The sequence below is a fragment of the Oncorhynchus gorbuscha genome, linkage group LG05 (genome assembly GCF_021184085.1).
Source record: "Oncorhynchus gorbuscha isolate QuinsamMale2020 ecotype Even-year linkage group LG05, OgorEven_v1.0, whole genome shotgun sequence".
NCBI classification, from domain to species: Eukaryota; Metazoa; Chordata; class Actinopteri; order Salmoniformes; family Salmonidae; genus Oncorhynchus; species Oncorhynchus gorbuscha.
The window spans coordinates 87,384,314-87,393,382 of record NC_060177.1 but is presented as its reverse complement, the minus strand read 5'-3'; positions in this window follow the sequence as shown (position 1 = coordinate 87,393,382).

The window sequence follows — 9,069 nt, the reverse complement described above, 5'->3', positions numbered from 1 at the left end:
GTAGGTTAGGGGCAGGTGAGAGGGTGAGGGATGGGTAGGTTAGGGGCAGGTGAGAGGTGAGGAGAGGGTGAGGGGTGGGTGGGTTAGGGGCTGGTGAGAGGTGAGGAGAGGGTGAGGGGTGGGTGGGTTAGGGGCAGGTGAGAGGTGAGGAGAGGGGTGGGTCTGTTAGGGGCAGGTGAGACGTGTAGGCTACTGGCGTCCTTTCCAGGGGGTGTACGTGTAGGCTACTGGCGTCCTGTCCAGGAGGTGTACTTGAACATCAAGCTGCCTCAGTCACTTTACAAAGACAGGAAATGGGCTCCTGCCTCTATGGGCTGGTCTGTCTCAGACAAGACTTAATTTACAAGGCTTAATTTACTTACTATGAGAGGACATGTGCTTTGGCCTGTGATAATCCCATAATCACCCTCAATATAGTATCGTTGCTTGGCCCCTGTCACCCACCTGTTTGAGGAAAGCCTTTTCTCACAGTCATACCCTAACCTACCTTTCATTATGTAATGAGACCATCTCTGTTAAAACCGGGCTTCATCCCAAATTCCATTTGGCACACGACAAAGATTTCAGTTCAAATCCCTGTTTGCCATGTAGTATAGGGCGTTGCCATCTCATAGCCAGCACCGTGGAGACTCATTGGCTGAGACGATGCTTGAGAACTGACCATATGTATGTTGCTATCACCTTTAGAGTGGAGGGGGCTGAAGGGACTGTACAGTATGTTATATTTACAGGGGTAGAATGCACAACATTCAGAGGCTACAAGGATGAGGTAAAGGACAGCCAATCCATATTTCTATCTCTTAGGATCCTTGCCCTGCGCCTTGTACACTTAGACCAGGTGGGGTTTGTACCAGGTGGGGTTTGTACCAGGTGGCCTATCCTCCAACAACACGAGGATACTTTTTCCATGTTAAGTCAAGGGGCTAGCTCTCTCCAGTATCCAGAAGTAGCAGTATTGCTGGATGCAGAGAAAGCTTTTGATAGAATGGAATTGGCCTTGTGTTTTATACTCTCTCTAAATTGAGCCTGCTATTATGCAGTGGATCAGGGCACTCTATCATGAACCTATTGCTTCACTTGAAACGAATGGCAGACTGTAACATCTGCCACTTTCAGCTTCTCCGTTCTACAAGGCAGGGCTGCCGGGCCTCACCATGTATGTTCATTTTGCCACTAGACCCCCTTGACTGTATCACTTGGAGTGGTCATGACTTCAAAACCAGCCTATACAGTGATGATATCTTAGTAACACTGAGAGGTCATGACTTCAAAACCAGCCTATAGGGTGATGATATTCTTAGTAACACTGAGCGGTCATGACTTCAAAACCAGCCTATAGGGTGATGATATTCTTAGTAACACTGAGCGGTCATGACTTCAAAACTAGCCTATAGGGTGATGATATTCTTAGTAACACTGAGAGGTCATGACTTCAAAACCAGCCTATAGGGTGATGATATTCTTAGTAACACTGTGAAATCCCAGCTGTTCGATAACAATAGTGGCCAATGTTCTGGATATAAAGTGAATTGGACTACGAGGGAGGCTATTTCTCTGAACCACCACAGCTTTCCCACCTTCGTACTGCTCCCTTCATATGGAAACCACAAGCTATAAATACCCAGGGAGAGATATCAGGTCATCTATCAATAATATATTTCATCTTAATGGACCAGGTCTCCTAAAAGCCATCAGGGCTGACATTAAGAGATGGACAGTTCTGCCTTTATCACTATGAGGACAAGCCGAGGTGATAACGATGAACATAAACCCTAGACTATAATTTCTTATGTCATCTATACCACTTCAGTTCCCTCAGGTTTAAAGATACTGTATAGCTAGTTTATTTTCTCGTCTTCTTGTGGAAAGATAAGAAACCAATATTTAACCATAAACACTGGCCATGTCAAGAAGCATGTGTTGATTAGGTGTTCCTGATGTTGACTTGTATTAATGGTCTTATAATGCCAGATACTCAATGTCATAGGGCTTTACAAAAAGGGGGGGGGGATAGTATGAACCCGAAGTAGATAGAAGAAAGAGCATTGTAACAGAACATACACATTTGATCTCTATATCATCATTATGGTTCCACTGTAAGACTGATCTTCAAGAAAACTGCAGAAAAAAAGATCCGGTAAACCTCGAAGCACACGGTAATCTCTACCTCTACCTCTACCTCTACCTCTACAGTTGGTAGAGCATGGCGCTTGTAACGCCAGGGTAGTGGGTTCGATTCCCGGGACCACCCATATGTAGAATGTATGCACACATGACTGTAAGTCGCTTTGGATAAAAGCGTCTGCTAAATGGCATATATTATTATTATTATTATTACTCTACCTCTACCTCTACCTCTACCTCTCTACCTCTACCTCTACCTCTACCTCTACCTTTCCCACTCGCGTAGCTCCCAAACTGAGCAGAGATCGCTGCTGAGCAGAGAGAGCACTGAGCAGAGACCGCTGCTGAGCAGAGAGAGCACTGAGCAGAGAGAGCACTGAGCAGAGACCGCTGCTGAGCAGAGAGAGCACTGAGCAGAGACCGCTGCTGAGCAGAGAGAGCACTGAGCAGAGATCGCAGTTGCACTTGGCCAAATCAATTCCAGTAATTAATGAAAGATTTAAACATTTACGTCGACACCCACCGTTAGCAGGTCCACGACCCATACTTTAATAAACGCTGCCCTAGAGCCTCTACAGTAGACCCTGTACTACTCCTACACCCTAGAGTCACTACAGTAGACCCTGTACTACTCCTACACCCAAGAGTCTCTACAGTAGACCCTGTACTACTCTTACACCCTAGAGTCTCTACAGTAGACCCTGTACTACTCCTACACCCTAGAGCCCCCTACAGTAGGCCCTGTACTACTCCTACACTCTAGATCCTCTACACTGGACCCTGTACTACTCCTACACCCTAGAGCCTCTACAGTAGACCCTGTACTACTCCTACACCCCAGAACCTCTACAGTAGACCCTGTACTACTCCTACACCCTCTTTAGTAAACCATTTACTACTCCTACAAGAGCCTCTATAGACCCTGTACTACTCCTACACCCTAGAGTCTCTACAGTAGACCCTGTACTACTCCTACACCCTAGAGCCTCTACAGTAGACCCTGTACTACTCCTACACCCTAGAGCCTCTACAGTAGACCCTGTACTACTCTTACACCCTAGAGTCTCTACAGTAGACCCTGTACTACTCCTACACCCAAGAGTCTCTACAGTAGACCCTGTACTCCTCTTACACCCTAGAGTCTCTACAGTAGACCCTGTACTACTCCTACACCCTAGAGCCCCCTACAGTAGACCCTGTACTGTCCTACACTCTAGATCCTCTACACTGGACCCTGTACTACTCCTACACCCTCTTTAGTAAACCATTTACTACTAGAGCCTCTTCAGTAGACCCTGTACTACTCCTACACCCTAGAGTCTCTACAGTAGACCCTGTACTACTCCTACACCCTAGAGCCTCTACAGTAGACCCTGTACTACTCCTACACCTAGAGCCTCTACAGTAGACCCTGTACTACTCTTACACCCTAGAGTCTCTACAGTAGACCCTGCACTACTCCTACACCCTAGAGCCTCTACAGTAGACCCTGTACTACTCCTACAACCCAGAGTATCTACAGTAGAACCTGTACTACTCCTACACCCCAGAGCCTCTACAGTAGACCCTGTACTACTCTTACACCCTAGAGTCTCTACAGTAGACCCTGTACTACTCCTACACCCTAGAGCCTCTACAGTAGACCCTGTACTACTCCTACACCCTAGAGCCTCTACAGTAGACCCTGTACTACTCTTACACCCTAGAGTCTCTACAGTAGACCCTGCACTACTCCTACACCCTAGAGCCTCTACAGTAGACCCTGTACTACTCCTACAACCCAGAGTATCTACAGTAGAACCTGTACTACTCCTACACCCTAGAGCCTCTACAGTAGACCCTGTACTACTCCTACACCCTAGAGCCTCTACAGTAGACCCTGTACTACTCCTACACCCCAGCTACAGTAGACCCTTTACTACTCCTACACCCTAGAGTCTCTACAGTAGACCCTGTACTACTCCTACACCCTAGAGCCTCTACAGTAGACCCTGTACTACTCTTACACCCTAGAGTCTCTACAGTAGACCCTGTACTACTCCTACACCTAGAGCACAGTAGACCCTGTACTACTCCTACACCCTAGAGCCTCTACAGTAGACCCTGTACTACTCCTACACCCTAGAGCCTCTACAGTAGACCCTGTACTACTCCTACACCCAAGAGTCTCTACAGTAGACCCTGTACTACTCTTACACCCTAGAGTCTCTACAGTAGACCCTGTACTACTCCTACACCCTAGAGCCCCCTACAGTAGACCCTGTACTACTCCTACACTCTAGATCCTCTACACTGGACCCTGTACTACTCCTACACCCTCTTTAGTAAACCATTTACTACTCCTACACCCTAGAGCCTCTACAGTAGACCCTGTACTACTCCTACACCCTAGAGTCTCTACAGTAGACCCTGTACTACTCCTACACCCTAGAGCCTCTACAGTAGACCCTGTACTACTCCTACACCCTAGAGCCTCTACAGTAGACCCTGTACTACTCTTACACCCTAGAGTCTCTACAGTAGACCCTGCACTACTCCTACACCCTAGAGCCTCTACAGTAGACCCTGTACTACTCCTACAACCCAGAGTATCTACAGTAGAACCTGTACTACTCCTACACCCCAGAGCCTCTACAGTAGACCCTGTACTACTCTTACACCCTAGAGTCTCTACAGTAGACCCTGTACTACTCCTACACCCTAGAGCCTCTACAGTAGACCCTGTACTACTCCTACACCCTAGAGCCTCTACAGTAGACCCTGTACTACTCTTACACCCTAGAGTCTCTACAGTAGACCCTGCACTACTCCTACACCCTAGAGCCTCTACAGTAGACCCTGTACTACTCCTACAACCCAGAGTCTCTACAGTAGAACCTGTACTACTCCTACACCCTAGAGCCTCTACAGTAGACCCTGTACTACTCCTACACCCTAGAGCCTCTACAGTAGACCCTGTACTACTCCTACACCCCAGAGTATCTACAGTAGACCCTTTACTACTCCTACACCCTAGAGTCTCTACAGTAGACCCTGTACTACTCCTACACCCTAGAGCCTCTACAGTAGACCCTGTACTACTCTTACACCCTAGAGTCTCTACAGTAGACCCTGTACTACTCCTACACCCTAGAGCGTCTACAGTAGACCCTGTACTACTCCTACACCCTAGAGCCTCTACAGTAGACCCTGTACTACTCCTACACCCTAGAGCCTCTACAGTAGACCCTGTACTACTCCTACACCCAAGAGTCTCTAGAGACCCTGTACTCTCTTACACCCTAGAGTCTCTACAGACCCTGTACTACTCCTACACCCTAGAGCCTCTACAGTAGACCCTGTACTACTCCTACACCCCAGAACCTCTACAGTAGACCCTGTACTACTCCTACACCCTCTTTAGTAAACCATTTACTACTCCTACACCCTAGAGCCTCTACAGTAGACCCTGTACTACTCCTACACCCTAGAGTCTCTACAGTAGACCCTGTACTACTCCTACACCCTAGAGCCTCTACAGTAGACCCTGTACTACTCCTACACCCTAGAGCCTCTACAGTAGACCCTGTACTACTCTTACACCCTAGAGTCTCTACAGTAGACCCTGCACTACTCCTACACCCTAGAGCCTCTACAGTAGACCCTGTACTACTCCTACAACCCAGAGTATCTACAGTAGAACCTGTACTACTCCTACACCCCAGAGCCTCTACAGTAGACCCTGTACTACTCTTACACCCTAGAGTCTCTACAGTAGACCCTGTACTACTCCTACACCCTAGAGCCTCTACAGTAGACCCTGTACTACTCCTACACCCTAGAGCCTCTACAGTAGACCCTGTACTACTCTTACACCCTAGAGTCTCTACAGTAGACCCTGCACTACTCCTACACCCTAGAGCCTCTACAGTAGACCCTGTACTACTCCTACAACCCAGAGTATCTACAGTAGAACCTGTACTACTCCTACACCCTAGAGCCTCTACAGTAGACCCTGTACTACTCCTACACCCTAGAGCCTCTACAGTAGACCCTGTACTACTCCTACACCCCAGAGTATCTACAGTAGACCCTTTACTACTCCTACACCCTAGAGTCTCTACAGTAGACCCTGTACTACTCCTACACCCTAGAGCCTCTACAGTAGACCCTGTACTACTCTTACACCCTAGAGTCTCTACAGTAGACCCTGTACTACTCCTACACCCTAGAGCGTCTACAGTAGACCCTGTACTACTCCTACACCCTAGAGCCTCTACAGTAGACCCTGTACTACTCCTACACCCTAGAGCCTCTACAGTAGACCCTGTACTACTCCTACACCTCAGACCCTAGAGCCCAGTAGACCGTGTGCTACTCCTACACCCTAAAGCCTACAGTACACCCTACCCTGGAGTCCTCTTATCTAAAACAGTATTTACTACTGATAGTCCTATATACAGCTAGAGTAGAGGCCTCTTGTTATCTATGCAACATCTGTTCCCATATCTCTCAGTCCTTTTATCTATATCTACCACAATGTCCCATGTCTGACCCCATCAGCTTTCTCGTTCTCCTTAGACCTGAGCTGAAACCTAGACCACTCCTTTCATCTAAAACAATGTCTATTACTGTAGTCAACACCCTCAACTAGACACCTCCTTTTAAGGAACCCATCCTCCACTACAACCACAGTGTAGGTCAGAGGTCTTCAACCTTTTCTAGCATGAAAGCTACTTTAAAAAAAATCTAATTTTCAATTTTCCTAACTTTCAAATAGGCACATTGTTCTCTTTCTTCTCTCCCCTGCAACTCTTCTCCGTGTCCTTAGTGAGAACATGTTCTCAACTGGCCTACCTGGTTAAATAAAGGTGTTCTCTACTAGCCTACCTGGTTAAATAAAGGTGTTCTCAACTGGCCTACCTGGTTAAATAAAGGTGAAATAAAAATAAATAAGTAAGTCAAAAGTGTACAAGAGAAAGTACTGCACTATGTTTTCTGTCAATATACCTGGTAAAATAATGGTTAATAAACAACTCTAAGGCAAACCCTGTAATTTCATACCCAAATTCTATCTTATATATTATAAATTTGATGTCTATGTCACAGCTTAATTTTTATTTGATTTAACTAGGCAAGTCAGTTAAGAACCAATTCTTATTTACAATGATGGCCTAACCTGGCCAAATCCTAACCCGGACGACACAGCTGCCCCCCTCATTACTCCTAATTCATATCAGAAAACAATTTTATTTAGGTCTGAAACAAAACTTGATTTATCTTGTGTAATTCCCCTTTTGTTGTGCATCTGGCCCTTTAATTGTGCATCTAGCGAGTAAATGTCTAGCAATTCTTCTGTACTACTGATGCTCCCTTCACCAGTAGTGGTGAGTGGGTAAAACCACTGGGAAAAGGCCATATGACAACCTATGTGTTGTGATTATTGCGTTATTTGCTCTACAACCTGTTCGTTCATATGCCTTGCGACAGTGATATACAGGCTTAAAGGCAGAGACAATGAGAAGACTCAGTGGCAGAATAAATTCAACCACACTTTTGTTTAACAAAACCGGAGAGAAACCTCTGTCCTGTGAAGTCCACTAAGCATATTGCATGTCACTAACAGTTACAGTACATGACCTACAGTATGGTTAAACAAGTTAACATTTCTGACATTTTCAGCTATTGATTTGGAGAGTTACAGAAAGTCACAAAGAAACAGGAGCTGCCTCCACTATTCCAGCACCTTTTCAACATCATCAAATCACCTCTGCTTAGTCTAATACAGTGACAACTAAAATATACCAAAAACAATTAAGTCCAATCAACGTAGGCTTAATAGGATGTGTCCATGTTTCTGATTTGTGTGTGTGTGTGTGTGCGTGTGTGTGTGTGCGTGCGTGTGTGTGTGTGTGTGTGTGTGTGAGAGCAAGTAGAAAACATGTTGACTCACCCTACTTGTAGAGAAACGCCATCCTCCTCTTTCATGTTGATGAAACAGTCTTTCACTCTGTCATACACACTTTTATTTTTTGTTGCCGTAGGCTACCTGACTAAAATGCTTGCGTGCTAGCCTAACTTTCTTTCATGTGCAATGTTAGCTAGTTAACATTAGCCTTCTACATCTAGCTACATATTGAACTTCCATCCTCTCAGGCCAGGGGCACAATGCAGGAATTTATTTATTAATTTCCGTTATAATCATTGGCCAGTACGGAGAATTAATTAAAACCACAAGTTTAGCGCAACGCTGATTGGCTATTTTGCTCGTTGGCTTCTCTTGCATTCAATGCTACATGGCGGCAACAATGTCATACTCTTTATTACCAGACAGTATCAGATAGATGTGCTACGTATACAGAGACAGAGGGGGGCTGTTTCGCTCGCTGGGATGCTTTCTCCTGTTAGATAAATTCAGCCTCTTGTGAATTGAAGGAAACTTATGAAACACAGAGAGATGAAAGATACATTATTTTCCTTTTTTCTTGGTCCATTTCTTTGGAAGCCTAGCTTCCTTTGGCATCTATGAATACACACCACTGTTAATGTGCACCATTGGGCTAACCTAATCAGGTAAAACTCCGGACTCGTTAAGTTGTAGGGTATGCCATAGTAATACATCAACTGTAAAACGGTCTTATATGGTGTTATGACATTTTAGCATTGGGCACCAATTTGGGTTTAGAAAAGTGGGGGGACATAACCTGGCGGAGGGGTCCTACAATGCTACGGACGGCAACAATGTCATACTCTTTATGACCAGACAGCATCAGACAGATGACCTACACATACGGAGACAGAGGGGCTGTGTATCACTCGCTGGGATGTTTTCGTTGGTGACATTCCTCTTGCCTCTTGCAAATTGAAGGAAAATTATGAGAATACAGAGAGATGAAGTAAAAATGATTTTTGGGGAAGCTTGGCTTCCCTTGGCATCCATGAATACATGCTACTGCCTTTCACAAA